The sequence below is a fragment of the Mustela putorius genome, unplaced genomic scaffold (assembly GCF_011764305.1).
Source record: "Mustela putorius furo isolate JIRA1106 unplaced genomic scaffold, ASM1176430v1.1 tig00000275_pilon_pilon_pilon, whole genome shotgun sequence".
NCBI lineage: Eukaryota > Metazoa > Chordata > Mammalia > Carnivora > Mustelidae > Mustela > Mustela putorius.
Genome location: NW_025421341.1, coordinates 701,188 through 724,597, shown reverse-complemented (window position 1 = coordinate 724,597; position 23,410 = coordinate 701,188). Strand labels below are relative to the sequence as shown.

General features: G+C 34.6%; 1 long non-coding RNA gene across 5 annotated transcripts in view; it reads left to right on the top strand.

Moving 5' to 3' along the window:
* Nucleotides 1-618: 618 nt before the first annotated feature.
* LOC123391636 overlaps nt 619-23,410 on the top strand; it is a 129,492-nt gene continuing 106,700 nt past the window's right edge. For all 5 annotated transcript variants that reach the window (XR_006606319.1, XR_006606321.1, XR_006606322.1 and 2 more), the window contains exon 1: nt 619-834. This is a non-coding gene — a long non-coding RNA (uncharacterized LOC123391636). The remainder of the gene's footprint in view (nt 835-23,410) is intronic.

Genomic DNA, 23,410 nt, shown 5'->3' with positions numbered 1-23,410 from the left:
ACTTTCTATAGCAAAAACTGGGAGCTACTTTCTTAATATGCAATTGAGGTTTTTCAGAGAGTTAAAGTGTGTGGGCTTTTCATGTGCACATATATTAAAATTTAAATCAATGTGTGTTCAGAGAGATTCCTTAAATGATCTCTTTTAGTTATCATTTAGGATCAAAACAAGCATGCAATGAGCATTTATATCAGTCACCGTGCTAAACATTTGACATACATTATCTCACCTAATGCAGCAACCATATAAGGAATTACTTCAGAATTACAGATGAAAACATGCCAAATTATGTAGTTTATCTGTTGGAATCATTATTTAGAATTGAGACCAAACATACTTCAAAACACCAAAGCAATACACATTTCAGGTGAGTGTAATCATGAAAAGTTTAAAAATCTTTAGTTTTGAATATCCTATTGAGTTCAGAAAGCAGATTTTAAAAATGGTCACTATAGGTTTTCAGTCTTTGGTTTGTTACTAGTAAGGTAATATAAAGCAATAGTGATCCAAAATAGTCCCTTGCTTAAAGTGAGTCATGTTTATGTCTAAAAACACCGGTCAAGAGTGAGTCAGTGTTTCCTCCCTTTCCTGCCCGTGATAATCTGAAAGAAAGCCATTTCTGAGGGTAGAAGGATAGACAGTCTAGGCAGAAAAGCAGGGACCACAATTACATTCTTCTTATCCAATGATGTCGTGAGACCTCATTCAGCTTGCTTTCCTCTTGAAATGAGCTGTAGAGACGGAGTCCAATAAAAGCCCGAGCTTGAACCGAGAACTGCCACTCACATCACAACTCCAGCCAGCCACCAACCCCCTCCTGAGGATCTCCAGAATGTGAGTGCCTCTCTAAGACCAACATGGTCTTTGTTCCTAGAAGGATATAGATAATTAGCGCCACTACCTCCTGTCACATCCCTACTAATAGCTTCCTGCTTTCAAGGATGACTGGGTGGTTAATTTGTGTATTCTTGTTTGTTTTATTTTTGTTTGTTTTAATTAATTTGTATTTTCTGGGCTGCATGGCTGAAGGTACCCATGGTAGTTAGGGGAGAACATGCTGCTAACAATTGGGCACAACACTTCCCACAAGCTTACTGGGTCAGGCAGGAAAGGTGTGGGCCAGTGCCCTACCAGTAGAAACCAAGGTCAGAGTCTTGAAACCACTGTGGGGACTCTTGAGATCCTAGGCTTCACGTCAGTGCTTAAGACCGAGAACAGAGCAGGCTATGTCTCGGAGAAGAGGAGAAGACAGCCCTGGTTGCTTGGGGTCCCATGTGACTAGTCTCCAGATTTGGGATGTGTCATAGGTCAAAAACAATCTTTTTAAAGATTTTATTCATTTATTTGACAGAGATCACAAGTAGGCAGAGAGGCAGGCAGAGAGAGAGGGGAGGAAGCAGGCTCCCTGTTGAGCAGAGAGCCCGATGCGGGGCTCCATCCCAGGACCCTGAGATCATGACCTGAGCTGAAGGCAGAGGCCTCAACCCACTGAGCCACCCAGGCGCCCCAGTCAAAAATAATCTTGATTGGCTCCTTATGTCAAACACTAAGCCTGCAAACACTTTTATTCTTCCAGTCGGTTTCAGACAACACAGAATGAAAGGAAGCACTTGCTAAATGCTGCTGGGTAACTGCAAATTGCTGAATGAATAAGTCAACCAGGGTATTTTTATCACGTCTCTTCTGATTCAATTTTTAAATTATTCAAATAACAGGAAGTATGTCGTACTCATGAACCAACTGAAAATATGCAATATTTTATAAATTCTGCTTTATAAGTTTCTCTTTTCATCTTACATTGCTATTTCTTGTCTTCCTAAATTATTGCATTATGTCTGATAAAGTTTCAGAAAGAGAAAGAAAATGTTTCTGTGTATGATTACGTTATATATAAAAATTTTATCTTCTAAAATGTCATCTACTTACTTGCTTTATTATATTAGTAACTGAAATATGCAACTTAAACCTCAAACTAGAGGAAAAAAGACTATTCTCAAGTTGAGTACTTTATCAAAAACTATATAAAGGACACACTCCCAAGAAATAGACCCAATACTAATAATTTTCAGATACACAGGTAATTTATACAGTGCTGAGGTCTGGGCAAAATTTGCTGAATAAGGGCCTTATCTCTGAATATACTGTCAGCCTGTGTGATATATGAGTTGTAATAGTAGCACATGATGGTTTCTTCATGGAAGACACATATTTGAAAGCTTTTGCCAAAAAGAGAAGTAATTTTGTTATGTAGGAAGTGCATAGCCCTGGTAGAAGTAACATGATTTTTAAGCCAGCCACATCGATACCTGAGAGCCATTAATAAATTGTCTCCGGCCTCATTTTTCTTCTCTATTTCAAGTTTACCTCTTGACCTTATAGTCCTTCTATTCCCTGATTACTGCAACATGTAGAATATCGTCGGCATGCTAACCTTATATAAGACTACATCTATTAGAATTCTACATACAGTTAGAATTCTCTTTCAGGGCCATGAATGTGTGCAAACCTTGTAAACTTCAAAGTCTGTATTGAATATTATGTTTCCCTACGGATATTTAAAACATGTTAATTCTAATGATGTGCTATGGGTAATTAGATAGGAAGAGAATAAATTGTGAAATAGTTTCCATGAGAAATGACTAAAGATTTGGGAGTTTTGAGTTTTATAAGAAAATACATACTTGTGAGAATTTGCTTTTTGTATAAAGCAAATTTTGTATAAAATAAAATGTTTTTGTATAAAAACATTAAGTTAAAAAATGGAAAAATCAACATGTGAAATTCAGAAAATAAAATTTCTCTCACAGAAATAGAGTTAGATGCTTTCTGAAAGGGGCATTTAAAAATCAATGTTAGAATCAACCATTATTTCAGGGTATATTTTTGGATAAAACACAACTTTAAAATGGGATGGAGGTTGTTTCATAAATAACATTTTTGCAATCTTGCTCTCAAGAACTTCACATTCTTCTTCATTTGAAGGTAACTGTGCCTAAAACTAAGCATAAAATCCTTTCTAATTCCAATGATTACTTTTGTGCAATCATAGACAAAATAATATTTTCCCTATCCATGACTTTAGTCAGTATATTTTCACCATCTCAAAAGTAATTTTTAACTAATATTTAGATTTCTGGTTTAGAGCACATTTTTTCCTTTAAAAAATGTTTCTGTTTATGTGTTTCTGTTTTTAATATAAAAATTCCCCAGAAAGTTACATCAATTTCTTTGTCAATTAAACTGAAAAACTATAAAAATTATCAAACTGCTTCTTCACATAATCAGTCAACAAACAATATTACACCCACTTATTTTTTCATGACTTTATATACTTTGTTGTCAAATTGACTGACAGTAACAATAATAAAACAACAAAGCATAGATAAATACGAGAGTAGAGAATTGAAACAGGAAACCCGTATTTTCCTGGGGCTCTCACAGGCCGTTGACTAACAATAAGAATGATGAATATGATAACATGCATATCAATGAATTTTCAACAACACTTTACGTTTTGTTCACACTCATATTTATCCAGTTGATTAAGGCAATTTGCATAATTTAGAGGTAATTTCTTTCTGAAAGCCATGATAAAACGCTCTGATTGCACTATGTCGCACTCTTCACACGTGCAGATTTTTTCAAGGAATCCTAGAAATGAGCAGGAAAAAAAAAAGGTAAAAATATTTCTAGACCCCCAAAGCAGTTTTTTTCTTCAAAAATCCATATTTGTTGTTCACTTCCTTTAGTCTTTAAGACATAAAAGCCCATGTAACAAAGGTATGATTATGATTTTAATGATAAAGCGCCTGGATGGCTTAGCCTGTTAAGTCTCTAACTCTTGATTTCAGCTCAGGTCATGATTTCAGGGTCCTGAAATCAAGCCCTGTGTTGGCCTCAATGCTCAGTAGAGAGTCTGCTTGGGATCCTCTCTCTCCCTCTCCTTCTGCACCGCCCCCCCTGCAAAATTAAATGAATCTTTAAAAAAAAATTAATTTGCATATGTGTGTGTTCTAAAATTCATTGCTTATGCACCACACCCTGTGCTCCGTGCAATACGTGCCCTCCTTAATACCCACCACCAGGCTCACCCAACCCCCCCACACTCTTCCCCTCCAAAACCCACAATTTGTTTCTCAGAGGCCACAGTCTCTCATGGTTCATCTTCCCCTCTGATTTCCCCCAATTCACTTCTCCTCTCCATCTCCCCATGTCCTCCATGCTATTTGTTATGCTCCACAAGGAAGTGAAACCATATGATAATTTACTCTCTCTGCTTGACTTATTTCACTCAGCATAATCTCTTCCAGTCCCATCCATGTTGCTACAAAAGTTGGGTATTCATCCTTTCTGATGGAGGCATAATACTCCATTGTATATATGGACTGTATCTTCCTCATCCATTTGTCCATTGAAGGGCACCTTGGTTCTTTCCACAGTTGGTGACCATGACCATTACTGCTATGAACATTGGGGTACAGGTGGCCCTTCTTTTCACTACGTGTGTATCTTTGGGGTAAATACCCAGTGCAATTGCAGGGTCATAGGGTATCTCCTTTTCTAATTTCTTAAGGAATCTCCACACTGTTTTCCAAAGTGGCTGTACCAACTTGCATTCCCACCGACAGTGTAAGAGGGTTCCCCTTTCTCCACATCCCCTCCAACACTTGTTGTTTCCTGTCTTATTGATTTTGGCCATTCTAACTGGTATAAGTTGGTATCTCAGCGTGGTTTTGATTTGAATTTCCCTGATGGCTAATGATGATGAACCTTTTTTCAAGTTTCTGTTAGCCAATTAAATGACCCTTTTAAAAAATAAAATAAATAATAGTCCAATAGTTCATTTTATGCTATTATGTGTGAATATGGCAAGGAGTATCTCCATTTCCTGATATTTATGCCCTTGTATTAGCCCTTTCTTTTGACCATGGGCTGCATGTGGTTTTATTAACTCATTTCTAAAGAACAGAATATTGTAGATGTTATGGAATGTTAATTCTCAGATTAGGTAATACAAAAGACTCTTGTTTCTGCCTTGAGAGACTCATTTCTCAATCTTTCCTGAATTCCAAATTCTTGGGGAAGTAAACTGCCAGGTTATATGCAACCCTACAGAGAGACCAGTATGACAAAGAATTGACGTCTACAGCCAGTAGCCAGAGAGGACCTAAGAACTACCAGTTGTCATGTGTGTGAGTTTATTGCTGGGTGGTAAGGAGACCTCAAACCCTGAGGCCTTCACCCAGCCCATGTAAAAGATGTTTCTTTTTATGAGAAATAATTCAAAGACAGATACAACACAGCAGATAGGCAGTATAAGCAAGAAAGTTTATTAAAGTGAAAGTACACTCTTGAGATGTGAGAGAGGGTCACTCAAGAGAGAGAGCTCCATGTTTGGGTCTGGGTTTTTATCTTTTATTGAGAGTTTTTAACTAAGAGGTAGTATAACTTGAGACCGGGATCTCTTGGAAGCAGTGTTTCATGCCTTTTCTTTCTTTTATTTCGTCAGGGGTTTCCTGACATCGTATTCACCATTTTAGGCTTGTCCGGTTTGATTTTGCTTCTTGCGGTTTTGAAAGTCAGGACAGGCCTCTGACTTTCCCAGGAGCTGGCTATGACTTCCCCTTTGCTGTCCTCCAGGCATTCTAACTAACTGCCTCTAACAAATTTAGAAGTGGACCCTCCCGGATTGAGCTTTCACATAAGACTGCAGCTTGTCTGTCAGTTTTATGGGTTCTTGAACTAGAAGTACTTGTTTAATTTGTGCCTTGTGAGAATTCTTGACTCCTAGAAATTGTGATATAATAAATGCTTATTGTTTTCAACTGTTAAGTTTGGGGGTAGTTTGTTGCTCAGCAATAGGTAGTTAGATTATGTGTTATCTATACAGATATAGATAAATGGATGATAGATACAGTGATTTTATTGTTTTTTTTTTTAAAATTACTTTATTCTTTTATTTTTTGCCTTATTTTTATTGCTATTTGCGAGGCTGTAAAGTGATAAGGCCAATAGATTACCTCAAAATCTTTTATGGCTAACTTTGGAGAAGGCACTTCAAATAGTTGTGCCTATAAGGTATACAGAATACCCTTGAACTTCCACTCTGGGCCTACATATATTCCTTACCTTAGAAATTACCAGAAATGATTATTCCAGACGTATTTTGTTAGGTAGAATATATGCAGAGGCCTGCCTTGCAGTGGTACTCCTCAAATCCTCCATTTTCACAATCTGTCAAATTACTTTTCTATGAATTTCCCTGAAATTTAGGTACTGAGCTGGAATTGGGGGATTTTTTTTTTTTTTAATAGAATGCAGTCTACAAACACTTATGGATGGCAAATATTAATTTAAGTTAAAATTTTGAATTTATCTTCGTACTAATCTATTGGTTTTTAAACCCCTTTCTTGACTTTTGAAAATATGAACCTTTTCATTGATGCTGCAGGCTTGACGACTCCCTGGTCCCTTCAAGATTTTGGTGTTTCAGTCTCTTTAATCTACTTGCCTCCACCCAGACATTCGTGATCGTCTGATATACACTTTCTTCTCATAGGTACCTGATGAAAACTCTTCAATTGAGCTAATAATCGAGAGTATAGTAATGTTTTACCTCGTGTAATATTTGCTTAATTCATTCACCTAATACTTGATGACAAGCCACTAGACATCTGTGCTAGTTATGAATCTAAATAAATTCTTATGAATTTCAGGGATAGAAAAACCTTCAGGAGAAATCATTTGTGGGATATGGAAATATTCCTTAAATTACTCAAATTGTATGTCCTGGCCTCAGTAACTGTTGGGACTAAGGCAAGAACACCATCATGGGCATTGTAAAAAGCTTCAGTAGATAGACTCAACTGACATACTTTCACATATTGAAATTTTTCCTTAAATAGCCTGCCCTACGAAAAGTTACATTTCTGTAATTCTTGTTACTATAATAAATGAAACAGCATAGAGAAAGTTATCTAAATTGAGATAAAAGATCATGACATATTTTAGAGTACATTATTATTCTAAGTCAAAACTGTAGTTTCGTAGGTGAACTTCCTTAATCTGGTTTTTAGAGAGGTATTTGTTTATGCATTTTTTATTTAGCTGCTTTTATCCAAGAGAATCTTGTTTAGAGAAAAAAATTGATAAATGCAGCCCATGAATCTGAATGAATGTTGTTCCAGAGTCTTTAATTTAATGGCCTAAAATCCTCACTTCTAGTTCATAGTGGATTAAGGAGAACTTGAGCTTCTTGGAGTTTAACTAGTACTCTCGATTGAGCCATTTGTATCTATAATCACTGTAGCTGCAAATACCAAACGGGCACAAGGAAATAACTTGCATGTCAAAGAAAATTAAAGAAAACAACCCAGTCTGATGGACTGCAATTTTGTCTGAGTTCTCTTGATATGGCTCCTTATTTTTTTTCAAAACCTCACATTTCCTTAAAAGATTCAGTGGTCTAATAACACACCCTTTTCTATCACACGTCTTCACCCTGTGCCTGGTCTTGAATAGCTCTGGTAGAAGTGAAACTGAATTTGAAATTCTTTTGTATGTCTTCTTTTTTATTCCTGGTATAAGTTTGGAGTTTAAACTTAACAAAGAAAAAACTTCAGCTGCATTATATAAGAAATTAAATTTCAGGAACATATTTTGATAAAAAGGACAAGTGTAATGTGAAAACTGATATTAATAAGAATAAAATAGCTGATAGTTTTTCTCATCTGAACTACACTTTGGATCATTTTAAAGAGTGATATAATAGTCAAACAGATATTACACTAGACACACATAGACAATAGACCATAGAATATCTATAACTCCTGACCTAACTAGAGGCAGTGTGCACTGTTATCAAGAATTAAAACATACACCAAATTCATTGGCCCTTTGTAAGTAAAAGTTAAAAACCCTAAAGTCCTGTTATAGATTTATAGTCTGGTAGCAGTTAAACCATTAATTAAGAAGGTAGTGTGTCACTGAAGGAGATACTTAAGTCACTATGGAAATACAAAATAATGACACCTAGTTAAATCTACTGTAAACTTTTTCAAGAACAGTAAAAATTTACTCTGGCCCTTGAATGTTAATTTTTTCCTTCTCATAATGTAGTTATACAATTCTTAAAGACAGTGTAGAATCTCATCTAATAATGTTATATATTAACTCTTTAGCATATATCATATATTAGTTCTCTAATGTTTCTATAGGCAGAAAAGGGAACTGCTTCATAATAAAAAGAATACTTCTTGCTAAATAAATCAAAATTGAATTTCTTTTAGATTCTGTTCTTTTAAAAAAGGAGTTCAGATTTTACCTTGTGTCTTAATAGTTTTTCATCACTGTAGCACTTCTTCAAATTATCAATGATATTGTCTTAATATTCAGAAAAAGTTTATTTTGAGTTTCATGTTTTTTGTATCTAAAGGTTAATTGGAAATTGCTTTGACCCCTGCTCCTTAAGAAATCTTTCCCATGAAGAAGAGTAGTATGTGCATACAAATCAGTTTTTTGCATACAAATGGGTACTTGAGATTGTATTATTTCATTTATAGTGTCCATTTAATACAAACAGAGAACATTGACTGATCTCCTTTATTTCAAAAGACCTTTTATTATTTCCTTTTAAATTTTATATTTTAAGTACTAACAAGTAATTATTGTGTGTGACATTATATGTAATTTGAATTTGCTATTTAGAAGTAGAAATAACTTAAGTGTGCTCATAATTCAACTCTGTTACCAAGAAATAACAACCATATCTGAGACATTTGACTGAGAAAGATTCAATAATATGTTTTACTCAGAATGGATAGATATAATTAGACTTTCTGCATATAGACATTAAAACAGAATTCACAAGGCATGTTTTCCTACTTCAAAATATTTCTAAGACTTATATGGAAAAATATCTTAGCTGGAAAAGAATCATTATAGAAATATGAAGGAAGGCTGCCTGGGTGGCTCAGTGGGTTAAGCCGCTGCCTTCGGCTCAGGTCATGATCTCGGGATCCTGGGATCAAGTCCCGCGTCGGGCTCTCTGCTCAGCAGGGAGCCTGCTTCCCTTCCTCTCTCTCTCTGCCTGCCTCTCCGTCTACTTGTGATTTCTCTCTGTCAAATAAATAAATAAAATCTTTAAAAAAAAATATGAAGAAAAAAATAAAGAACCAAATCAGGAAAGAAAAAATAATCAGGTACAGAAAAAAAAAAATCATGAGTTCCAATATAAAGACATTTGCTTTCTAAAGCATGGTGGTGTTTAAATTTTTTAATATATTATTATATAGATATGCAAGTAAATATCTGAGTTACCTATACTTCTATATTTACTCCTAACTTCCATAAAATATAGCCTTTAAAAAAAATGATCTACTTATTTATTTGAGAGAGAGAGAGTGCACATGCATGCAAGGTGGGGAGAAGGGGAGGGTGAGGAAGAGGGAGAGAATCTCAAGCAGACTTTCTGCTGAGCATGGGGGACCATGTGGGGCTCCATCCCATGACCAGATCATGACCTGAGTGGAAATCAAGAGTCGGCCCTTTAACCAACTGAACCACCCAGACATCCCACATGCTTGTGTTTTGAGTGACTTTAACCTCATCTTTTCCCCTGGACTCCAAATACTATATTATCTAACTGAAGTTTATGTTTCCTAAATTTAGAAACTTTATCAGAGGGGAACTAGGAAGAAAGGAGTGTGGGAAGACATAAGTAATAGTTTTGTGGGAGGCATAGCTTTTGAAATTTAATTGCCAGGTATTGAAACAAAGATAAGAGGTAGAGATACCAGCAATTTCCTCTGTGATTTGGCCAAGTTGCTCTACAGGAAGGCATGGTAATAATAGAAATTAGGTTGGAAAATATAAATAACCTCTAATCATTCAGATATGGGAGATTTTACCAGCACAAATTAGACTTAATGTGGAGACAGGTTAAATGCAGAAATTAAGTCTTAACAATGATGAAAAATGACTATGTCTTAGTTTGAATTAACATTCAAAATGTTAATGTTAGGTGAACTAATTTTATTAGATCTAGATGAAAAAAAATAGGCAGCACAAAATAAACATGAATATGATTCTTAAAGATAAATAGCATTTCTAAAATACATATTTGCTAAAGAACCTAAAGACATGGACAAAATTAAATTTTACATTGAGACTCTGAGAAAGAATTAAAAGGATAAAAGGGAGGAGGCACAGATGAGATAGAATAACGTGAAGAATATGCAAGGCAATAGCATGATGCAGAGAGAATAGGCTGAGAAAGGAAACAGTTAAGAAAGATGTTTAGGAATCGGGTGAGTCTGGTGGTGGGTACTATAGAGGGCACATATTACATGGAGGACTGAGTGTGGTGCATAAACAATGAATTCTGGAACACTGAAAAGAAATAAAATAAAATAAAATAAAATAAAGAAAAATGTTTATGAAAATTCAAATGGCAGCAGTATGTTGGTCAAGAAAAGCCAGATACAATACAGAACTAACTGCATGAATTGTTGTGTGAGGTTCCAGAGTAGGCAGAACTAATTCATAGTGACAGAAACACAGAAATGACCACTATGGCCTCGGTTAGCAGGCATCTAATGCAAATAAGTATGAGGGAACTTTTGGGTGGAGAAAAATATCCTGTGTTTTGACTGTGTAATGTTTACACAGGTATACCCATTTGGCATAACTCATTGAACTCTTTGAAGAAATATTTTAAATTGTATATAAATTATTTATTAGTAAATTTGTTGAAAAGTGACAAGATAAAACATATGTACAGATAAATCTAAAATGTGTAGGGAAATAAAACAGAAATAAAGACATGGTTAAAGTGGAGGGAAATATTTAGGTGCTAAAATAATGTGGATATATGTCAGTTAGATTTTACCACATTTTAAAATGAGATCAATCTTATGCAAAATTTCATCCTAGTTAAATGGTAAAAATAAAAACATAAAATATTAAAATTTAAGCATCAGGGAGGAGTGTTTAATATCTTATTACTTCAAAAGAAACCACTCTGACTTCCTGTAGTCAATGCATAATGACAATAGAATAATATTTTTGTTTTGAATAGAAGCAACTAAGGTCTCATCTGATTACCACAAAAACAGATTTTTTTTGTCTAATAAGGAATCAGAAAATAACGAGTTTTAATGTCTCCTGAAAACATTTTTTGAGTATATAAAAATGGATTGTAATTTATGAATCATGAAATTGCAGAAGAGAAAAAAAATCTAATGGTGAATATTAAAATCAGTTAAGTTTATATGTAATTACAAAAATCAATGCAAATATTGAAATTAATTCTTAAAATTAAAAGTTTGAAATACTATATAAATTACTATAATCTGGTTTAAATTCCAGATTGAAATAAACTATAATTTTTATCAGATGATCATATTCATGATTTAATACTTAAAACCACAGCTATAAGCCAAATATATGTTATTGTTAAGATACAACTAAGAAAAAGTTCTAATTACAAAAATGGCAGATGTAGCTGAAAAATCAGGAAAGTTGGTACGTGAAAGGAACCTGTTTATGATTGCTTTCTATCAACCATAAAAAGGAGCAATCAGAAGTAATCAGTAACTAGTTGTTAAACAATGGCAAAATCTCAGTCTGTTTTGATGCATGGCCAGAAGTAACAATAGAGTCAATAGCCAGGGGTGGGCAACTTTTCTTTGTGGAACAGTATGTGAGGAATGATCAAATTCATAGCTGCTTTGGGGGGGGTGATGGAATGAAATGGATTGAATCCCACAAAGCATGAGGAAGATTCTCCCATAACCTTGCAACACACTAATCCTAATGACATTGGAAAATAATTGTATTCCCCTTTGGGGAAGCTGACAGAGCATGGCCTTTCTCAATTATACATAGAGTCCATAGACAAGGAACTCATTATTCTGTAATTTCCAGCACATATACATGTTAAATTCTAGTCAGAGGGGAAAGAAAGATCGCCTTTCTCACTTCCTGCTGAACTACAACTACCTAGAAAAATCCAGTAGCTTGAATTGATCACCATTTTATGTGATGATAGTTTTCAGTATGATTGAATACATAGACATGTAGTCAAAGAAAGGTTATTTATTATTTAGAACAGGAGCTCTCTATTGAGCAATGGATCATCTGGTGGAATTAAAGAAATATCAGTGCCAGGACCCACACCCAGAGATTCTAATTTAATTGCTCATAGCATAGCAAATCTGTGAATTGTTAAAAACCCTTCGCTTGATTCCAATAAACAATTAATGCTGCAAACTGCACTGGTTTAAAGTGACAGAAAGATACTAAGCAAATTATGAAACTGTATCATATGAAGGTAAATTTCATGGAAAAATAAACAGCACCCATATATAATGATTTTCAATGCTTTTTGAGATGTTACTCATATGAAATGTATGGAATACAGGATCAAGTTCTTTGAAAAAAAAGATATTTTGAAATTAAAAATACAATTAAGAAAATAAGGAATAGAATGGACACTATTTAAAATGGGGATTGTGGTCTTGAAAAATCCCATAACGTCACAAAGCCAAAGTGGAAACTACGGAATACTAGACACTGATGTTAGATTAGCAGATCAAATTCTTAGATGGCACTGATCCCATTTGAGTAAAAAAGAGAAAAAAATATCAAAGAAATATTAACATACTAAATTCTAAATTTTCTGTTGATTTCAAGATAACTATAGCAGCAATAACCTTTTATACCTCCAGATTTATGTCATGTGATTAGAATATACATTTCCAAATAGCTTTTTTAAAAGTATAAAATTGGGATTACTTTGCTTTTCATGACTAATCAGATATTCTCTGACAAATCATTGTGTCTAGAAAAATAATACAAGCTGAGTATCTTCCACTGGATTACATGATCATGTGTTGTGGTTGTGCTGTTTTACCAAAGTAGATATAGTATCGGTATGAGAAATCGGTGGCGCCTAAAAGCAAAACCATGGTACAATAAATTTTCATCGTTGAGAACCCAAAGTTGTTAATGGAGATGTTATGTAACAGACAGCATGGTATTAAAATATACAGAGAAAAAGAACATAAGCAATTTTTGTAGATATGGATAGAAACGGCCTATGGAAACCATATTTGTCTCCTGAAATTGTGGTGGGTTGTGGGAAAGAGTCATATTAGTCTGTGCCCCAATGGAGGGTATTCAAATTAGTTAAGGGAAGGTTGAAAAATGCAGAGGGAACTGGTTGCTAGGATGACTGTGAAGAGGACAAGAATGAACTGTGCATCCCTGTGAACATGAAAGATATTTAGATAGACATACTGTCACCTTGTTGCTGGAAATAACTATCTTAGGATGGACATTGAAAGTTGGCTCATCTAACAAAACTGGATGGACCCGGTATCCAGGCTCATTTCATCTACCAAATTTCAGCTAATTACACCTGCAGAGAACCTATTTCCAAAGAAGAATCACATTTTCAGTTTCTGGGTGGATGTGGATTTTGAGAGGGTCGATATTTAACCCACAACAGTAATGGGTTGTTAAAAACTTTAAAACTGGTATCTTCTCTGACAACAACAAAAAAACATTTTTTTAAATTTTTAAAATTTTAATATTTTAAAGTTTTAATACTTACATTCAGAACATGTCATAAGTAACAATCTTTTTATGTTTTGGGTATTTTAGTAAACATTTATTTAGGTGATATTGCAAAAATAAGTAGATATTGCAAAAATGAGTAGAAGAATCTAAATGTTTTGCAGAAATGAGTAGAAGAATCTAATTTTTTTTTTTTACTATAAAGACAGGAGTCCATGAATAGTTGAGTTATATTTTTGAAATATAACTTACCTCTAAAATATCGAATGATTTTCTTTTTCTTGTCAATGCTTGTAAATTCTAAGTTTAGCAACACTTGAAATAAAAATGATATAAAAGGTTTTCATCTCAATATGTATCTCCTGAAGATTAAAATTACTGATTAAATCATATATATTTATAATAAATTAATCAAAGTCAATATAACCAGTTGAGTTCACATATTTTCAAAACACAGCATTACTAATTAGCAAATTAATGTGAAATGCATTGTCGCTTAAACTTTAAACTATCCCATTGCATTGATTCTCAAATTTAGATGCCTGTTTGTATAATTTACATTTTGTCCTTAAAATATAGGAGCACACTATATATGATTAGACTGAATGGACTGTAAATCTCCAAATGTATAAAGTTTTGGGGAGTGCCTGGGTGGCTCAGTTGATTAAGCATCTGCCTTTAGCTCAGGTCATGATCCCAGGTTCCTGGGACTGAGCCCCATGTCCGGCTCCCTAGTCAATGATGAGCTTGTTTTTCCCTCTCTTCCCCACTGGTGTGCTCTGTTACTATCTTTGTCTCTCTCTCAAATAAATAAATAAAAATTGTTAAAAAATAAAAGCAAAAATGAACTTTTGGGATGCCATCAATATAAAAAGCTTTTGTGCAGTGAAGGAAACAGTCAACAAAACTAAGGGGCAACACATGGAATGGGAGAAGATATTTGCAAATGACAAGCCTGGTATCCAAGATCTATAAAGAACTTCTCAAACTCAACACCAAAAACAAGTAATCCAGTCAATAAATGGGCAGAAGATATGAGCACACACTTCTCCAAAGAAGACATATAAGTGGCTAACAGACACATGAAAAATTGTTCAACATCACTAGCCATCAGGGAAATACAAATCAAAACTGTAATGAGGTGTCACCTTATACCAGTGAGAATGGCAAAAACTAACAAGACAAGAAACAACAATTGTTGGTGAGGATGTGGAGAAAGGGGAACCCTCTTATACTGTTGGTGGGAATGCAACTGGCTGTAGCCACTCTAGAAAACAGTATGGAGTTTCCTCAGGACATTAAAAATAGAACTACCGTACAACCCAGCAGTTGCACTACTAGGTATTTACCCCAAAGATATAGATGTAGTGAAAAGAAGGGGCACCTGCACCCCAGTGTTCACAGCAACAATGTCCACAATAGCCAAACTGTGGAAGAGTCGAGATGTCCTTCAACAGATGAATTGATACAAAAGATGTGGTTCACATATACAGTGTAATAAGTATTCTGTTGTTTTAGGATGGAGTGTTCTGTATAGATCCGTGAGGTCCATCTAGTTCAATGTGTCATTCAAAGCTCTTGTTTCTTTATGATTTTCTGCTTAGATGATCTATTACTGAGAGTGGCATGTTAGGATTCCCTACAATTAATGTATTCTTGTCAATATGACTCTTTATTTTGATTAACATTTGGCTTATGTGGTTGGGTGCTCTCATATTAGGGGCATAAATATTTATAATTGTTAGATCTTCTTGGTGGATAGACACTTTAAGAATGATGTAGCGTCCTTCTGTATCTCTGACTACAGTCTTTAGCTTAAAATCTAATTTGTCTGTTATGAGACTCGATACCCCAGCTTTCTTTTGAGGCCCGTTGGCATGAAAGATAATTCTCCATTCCTTCATTTTCAATCTGGATGAATCTTTAGGTTCCAAATGTTTCTCTTGAACACAGCATATGGATGGGTCCTGTCATTTTATCCAATCTGCAACCCCTTTGCCATTTTATGGGAGCATTTAGGCTGTTCATGTTGAGAGTGATTATTGAAAGATATATTTTTATTGACATCCTGTTGGTTGTGAAGTCATTATTTCTATAGATTGTCTCTGTAAATTTCTGTTCTGTGTCACTCTTGGGTTCTTTCTTCTTTTATAGAACCTGCCTTAATATTTTGTGTAGTATCGGCTTGGTGATAACATACTCTTTAAACCTTGCTGGTCTTGGAAGCTCTTTATCTCTCCATCCATTTTGAATGTCAACCTTGCTGGATTAAGTATTCTTGGCTACATGTTCATCTCATTAATGCCTTGAATATGTCTTTCCAGCTCTTTCGGGCTTGCCAGGTTTCTGTGGACAGGTCTGATGTTATATTGATGGACCTTCCTCTTCCTCCTAACTGCCTCTAAGACCTGTCTGAAATTTGTGATTTTTCACAATTTCACAATCACTGATTTGTGATTTTCACAATTAAGTGTCTGGAATTCTTTCTAGACTTGTTGATCTTGGGGGGTATCCTTTCTGCCTCTAGGACAGGAACAGTTGTTCTATTCCCCAGATTAGGGGAATTTTCATCGAGTATTTGTTCAGCTATATCTTCTAGTCTTCTCACTTTCTCCACCCCCTCAGGGATCCCAATAATTCTGATGTTAGAACATTTCATGGTGTCATTTATTTTCCTAATTCTGTTTTCATGGCTTCTAAACTGTTTGTTCCAAGTGTCCTCCTAATCCTTCTTTTCTATCACTTTGTGTTCTAGATCACTAATCCAGTCTTGGTTATTCTAGCTGTTAGAGAATTTAGATTGGATTGGATCTCCTTAATAGCATTTTTTAGTACTGCCAGGTAAGCCCTCACTTCTGCCCTCAAAGATTCTATGTTGTCACAAATGGTCTTCTCCAACCTAGCCATTGCCTGGATAATTATTACCCTGGATTTCCTTTCTGACATACTGTTTATGTCCATATCCAATAATTCTGTGGCAAAGGGCACAGTCTCTGAATTATTCCTCTGTTGGGCATTCCTCCTCCTAGTCATTTTGATGAAAGGTGGTTGAGGGGATGTGTAGCTGAATATATCAACCACGATCCAGGCAAGGTGTGCCCGGAGTAGTGACTCTGGCAGAAACCACCGCTGAAGGGGAACTAGGGTAGGAAAATCTGAAGTGTCGTTGCTGAGTTCCTAGAGGCTCAGCCCAAACAACTCTGAGAGTTAAAAACTTTTGGGGAGGAACACCAGCTTGAGCATCCAGGCTGTCTCCCTGGCTGACAAGATGAACTGTGCCACGGAGGAGCGGGATAGTGCCAAATGCTGCGCTCGAACCCGGGGATGTCAAGAGCAATACCGGCAGTTAATTTCCGTTTATTCTGTTATGTACACCCATGCACGGCCTCACCAATACTACCAAAGTTTGGTTTGCTTTTACTGACCAAACTAGTGACCTCCAAAAATTTTATTATTCATGTACAAGTAAAATAAAGTGTTAGCACACATTTGTAGTATAAATGCATTTATACATGAATTACATGTGATTATCTACTAAGATAAAGGCATTATAAGACATTCAAATACTTATTTAATACATTCAAAAGAGAACATGTAATGGGATACACACACAGAAACACACACACACACACACACACAAGAAAAGTTTTATTATCCTATCCTGCCATTTAGAGCACGGCATTCAATATATGTACCTCATTGCTCACTGTTAGAGTGATGTTTATAATTACTGGTGAGGTTGCTTTTCTGCACTGCATATAGCTGTTAAGTTTCAAAAGTTATGAACAAATCATATAAAGATGTGAACAATCGGTTCCTGGAAAACGTAGGCCAAGAAAGAAAGTGAAGTAAAGACCTCTCATGTGTCAATCATATAATTGTGGGCTCACATCATTTAATCCTTACAAATTTCTATCAAGATACTGTATTTATTCATATTTTACAGATAAAAAAAAGAAACTTAGAAATTTTCCCAAAGAAATAGAAGAGTTATAAAGCTAGGTTCTTGATGATAAAGCCTACTACCTTAACCTTCACTGTTTGAAACGTCAGGTAAATGAAGCCTTCATCCCATATGGAAAAAATGTTCCTACATGGGCTGCTGAGGATATTTTCCAAATGGCCATCTACATATGTGCCTCTTCCTCATGTTCCTCCACAGCTCTGCTGTTGGATACTTTGTACTTTGAATAAGAGAAGGGGATACATGATTAACCCAGGTTAAACTCTTAAGACAATGCTATGTTCATTTATGTGTACTTGGATGACTTTAACTGTCATCTCTTTCTGGGTGATGAAATGCTGGTCCCTTCATAGTGTTTTCCAATCTCCCTTAGGCAAGAGAGAGCTGTCTCAGAAAGAGGTGAATTAAAATTGATAGTTCGATGTTGGCATTCGTCAGCCTTCCCTTTCTGGGGCACAAATTGACTGATTTACTAGGATCAGATCACAGCTGTTTAATTGAAGTAATAATCACTTGTTGGGAATTAACAAATGTTCAAATTGTACGAACACTTAAATGAGTGCTATTCCTCATTTTTCTCCAAAATAATTTTCCAGGAAAAAAATACCCCCAAAACTCAATTGTTAATTTTCTTTAAATAAAAATGGATTATGTATAGGGGCACCTGGGTGGCTCAGTGGGTTAAAGCCTCTGCCTTTGGCTTGGGTCATTGTCCTGGGGTCCTGGGATCGAGCCCTGTGTTAGACGTTTTGCTCAGTGGGGAGCCTGCTTCCTCCTCTCTCTCTCTCTCTCTCTGCCTGCCTCTCTGCCTACTTGTGATCTCCGTCAAATAGATTTAAAAAAAAATCTTTTAAAAAATGGATTATGTATATTTTTAGAAAGTTTTAAATTAATGAAAGATAAAGATTAATCTAGGATGTCAGTCTTTAACAACTTCCAATCATCAATTTGGGTATTTTTCTTCCTACTTGAAAATTTTTTTTCTTAAAAACAATATTAAGTCCTTTATAAAGGAAATATATTCAGTTTATCATATGACTTCCTCAAAGCCATGTTCCAAATTGGACAGCAGAGGAAAAACATTTTTAGGAAGCCTAAAAGTGTAAGCCAAATATTTATTTTCAGCCAATCTGACTTTCAAGGATCAGGCTTTTAGAAAAACTATTTTAAACATGCAAGATCTACAGAAATAATTTCCTTATCAATCTTTTCTTAGAACATATTAGGGAACAAACTTTATCAAATAAAGATTGCCTAGTAAAAATATGGCAAATGCTGATGATTATTAGATAATGATTGATTATTAGCCTATAAGAGTAAAAAATGTAGATTCTATATGCACTGGTAAAGTGTAATAACCTAATATTAAAAAAGTGAAGAGAAATTACTTTTTAATATTAATAGATGGAGGTCAAAGTAAAGCAAAAAGTAGTACAAATATATTAAAAAAGACAAAGGAAAGAAAACAAGGCAACCAAACTACGTACCCTATATTCAAATTAAAAAAGAGCAAGTGAACAAAACTATAATAACCAGTTATCCTGCTAATGGCATACATTTGTAATAACGTAACCATATTGAATATCTATTCACCGTCTAATCCCAAAGAGCCTTTGTAAATTATAAACTACATGATATGGAAGATAAACAAAAAACGAATTAATATCAATAGATTTTGGATTTCATTCGCATTCTAAAGCGGATCAGTGAATAGCCATCAAAGAGACAGATAGAAAGTTTACAGAACATGAAAATTATGGTAACTCTTTAGAAAGATAGGCTTGGATGTCAGTAATCCACTCGTGAAAATTTTAATGCTAACTGAAATCCTAATTCCCACTATTCTTGATATAAATGAATAATTTATTAATTTATCCTCAAAATTATCTTTTGATTCTTTTTCTAAAATTTTTTATTGCATATTTCATTAACTGACCTATTTATACTAAGATTGTACATTTTCATTATAGTAGTTTTAAGAAATGCCATAATGGGAGTTCCTGGATGACTCAGTCAGTTAAGCCTCTGACTTTTGGTTTCTGCTCAGGTCCTGGTCCCAGGGTAATGAAATGCAGCCCCTTGTCTGGTCTGTGCTCAGCAGGGAGTCTGCTTGAGATTCTCTTCTCCCTTTCCCTCTGCTCCTCCCCTGGCTTCCATATATGTGCATACTGTCTCTCTCTCAAATAAGTAAATATTCATTAAAAAAAAAAAAAGAAAAAAGAAAGAAAGAAAGGCCATAATTGTATTTCAATTCTCCCTTTGAAACAAAGTTTGCTTAATAGAATTGATTGTTTTTAAGTCCCCATTAGAAGGGTTTACTCTATTCCTGTTATTTTTAAGGTGGGATGAACAATATTAATAAACTTTCTGTGATTTTTTTCCCTCCTATGTCAGGGAAGCCAGCAGTGCTGACCTCATCAGATCTTTTGGACAATTTTATGGGATTTACTAGCCAGGACTTAATGGAGAGACTATTTAGTTAGAAGAGTTTTAGTAGTTTATGCCTAATCTTCAAAGGGCTTTTTGTAAATAAACTTAAACTGTATGGATTTGTAGATTTGGCTGGCTGGAAAATGAAGATTAGTCATGTAGCTCTTTACCTACATGAATAACAAAGCATAAACTCTAAGAAAGCTTACATGTTTTACAAGTTTGTGTTCCCCCCAAAATTTCTATGTTGAACTACTAATCCCAGTGTGATGGTTTTTGGAGGTGAGGCATTTGGAAAATAAAAGTCATGAGGATGGCAACCTCATGAGTCAAACAAATGATTATCCCTATGAAAAGAGGTTAAGGTAGCTAGCTCTCTTTCCACAATATGAGGATAGAATGAGAAGGCTTCCCTCTGGAACCGGAAAGAGAGCTCCCGTGGAACCCAGCAATGATCTTGGATTTTTGGCATCCTGAGCTATAAGAAATAAATCTCTTTTGTTTAAAAGCTACCTAGTCTATTGCTTTGTAGCATACTAGACTGACAAAGATAAGGACCAAATTCAATCTTTTTCTCTGAGTTAACATATTTATTATACAATATAGAGGTTTTTAATATTTGAACTTCATAGAGTATTTACTGTATCTATTTTCAATACTTATAAGTGAAAATTGTTAAGCTTTTTAATTAAAATTGTTGGAAAAAATAGAATAGTATGTTGATGTTTTAAAACTTGCAAATATTGTGGGACACCTGGGTGCCTCAGTGGGTTAAGCCTCTGCCTTCGGGTCCGGTCGTGATCTCAGGGTCTTGGGATCGAGTCCCACATCAGGCTCTCTGCTCAGCGGGGAGCCTGCTCCCCCCATCCTGCCTCCCTCTCTGCCCACTTGTGCTCTCTCTCTGTGAAGTGAATAAATAAAAAATTCTTTAAAAATTTTCAAATATTGATCACCAAGGGAATGCATATTTTGGATGTTGTTAAAGGAGACATCAGAGCATTATAGCATACCACTATGTTCTAACAAACATGAGAGTTTGGTGAAAGAGAGCTGTATTGTGTTATACTTCCTAAAATGAACATTTGTGAAACTCACATTTATTTAAATATCTATGTTTATCTATCTATCATCTATCATCTATCTATCATCTGTCTGTGTGTGTTTGTGTGACTACTTCATTTTGTTTATATTTTAGGTAAATAACTGGAAGATTTATATTGATGTAAAATAAATTTTAATTTTATTAAATTAATAATTTAATTATTCTTAAAACTACTATAATGAAAATGTACAATCTTAGTATAAATAGGTCAATTAAATCCAAAATCTAAGGGAACACATAGTTTTAAATAACTAGAAAAATGAAAATGAAAGTACAAAATAAGTACATACATGAAATATGTAATAAAAAAAAGTTTAGAAAAAGAACCAAAAGATAATTTTGAGGTACATATAAGACAGGAAATGATAACCTTAAAATATAACTTAGTAATTTAAAAAACAAAACAGATGTAGATGTAATGAATATGCAACATAGAAAAACCATTAGTTCTCCTAAGGGGGTGGGAAGGAGAAATTTACAAAACAAACAATGAAAGGGGGGAAAGCTATGAAAATAGAAGGTATTTTGAATAAAATAAAAGAGATTCTTCATACAAGTCTAGAAACAAAACAAAACAGAATATAGGTTAAGTGGGGACATCTGAGTAGCTCAGTTGGCTAAGCATTAGACTCAATTTAGGCTCACTTCATGATTTCAGGGTCCTGAGATCAAGCCCCACATCGGGCTCTGTGCTCACCTGGGAGTCTGCCTGAGATTCTCTCTCTCTCCTGCTTTCCTCCCCTTGGATCTCTCTCTCTCTCTCTCTTTCTCCCTCTCTAAAATGAATAAATCTTTAACAAAAAGGAATATAGATTAAATGGATATTTTCTAGCAAAATGCAATTTATCAAACCAGACCCCAGTAGAAATAGAAAGTTTAAACCTACCAATTGTGTAGAAGACATAGAAAAAGTTTTAAGAAACTGGGCTTTGAAAATTTTGTAGGAATCATCTATCAAATCTTCAAATACCATGTAATTCTATTGCCACTTAGCCTATACCAATGTATAAAAAAAAATAAGAAAACTAACCACTTTTTATGTAGAGTACACCATTAATACTAAGATTTAAGAAAGAATATTTAGGGCGTCTGGGTGGCTCAGTGGGTTAAGCCGCTGCCTTCAGCTCAGGTCATGATCCCAGTGTCCTTGGATCGAGTCCCACATGGGGCTCCTTGCTCAGCAGGGAGCCTGCTTCTCTCTCTGCCTCTCCCTGCCACGTCGCCTGCTTATGCACTCTTTCTCTCTCTCTGACAAATAATTAAATAAAATCTTAAAAAATAAATAAAATAAAATAAAATCTTAAAAAAAAAGAAATAAAAAAAGAAAGACTATTTGAATGAAAACTTTAAAAAAAGAAAGAATAAGAAATAAAAGTACAGTTAAATCTAACTTATAAATAATAATTCATAACTTAAAGTAAAAAAAATCACAATTATCTTTGTAGATGATAAAAAGACTGTTAACTAAATTTAAAACATATTTTTGATAAAATTATGTAATGACTTTTATAACATGATAAACCACCTATACTCCAAATCAATACCCAGAACTATAAAACAAAACAAAACATTAAAGAATCCCTGTTAATGTCAAGAATAAGGTGAGAATGTCCATTCTCACCCCAAAGACCAGGATTGAGGAAAAAAAAAAAAAACTTATATCTTCTCTATCATTCAACATGGGCTTATTTCTAGGTTTTCTTTTTCTTTTCTTTTTTTGTTTCTTTTCTCTTTCTTTTTTCTTCTTTTTGCTTTTCTTCTCCTTTTTTTCCCCTAGCACATTCTTATATTTACCTTTAGTTTATCAATCATACTATTACAGTAGTACAAAACATAGTTAATATATGATAATTCAGCATATTAATGTTAAGTTTATCAGCTCAGTTAACAAAACGGATCTTGCAGAGAGCAGAACATCTCATGTGCTGACCCCAATAATGATGACAGTACGAACAGCTCACATGATTATGGACATTTCCTTACCAGTTGCCAAGTGCTTTATATATTGCAATTATTCCTCCCAACATTCCTGTTAATATTATGTGGCTTTTATCACAATATTACATTATTATCATATTGTTATAGAAGAGTACATTGAAGCTTTGAGAAATAATTTGCCAAAAGTCACACAGCATCTTAATATTGGCTAATAATTTTTGAATATTTACTGTTGACCTAACACCATTCTAAGCACTAAGTGTATTTTTTAATTGTTATGAAAACATTTATTTAAATTCAGTTAACTAACATATAATGTATTATTAGTTACAGAGGTAGAGGCCAGTGATTCATCAGTGGTTATGTAATACCCAGTGCTCATTATATCGCATCCTCTC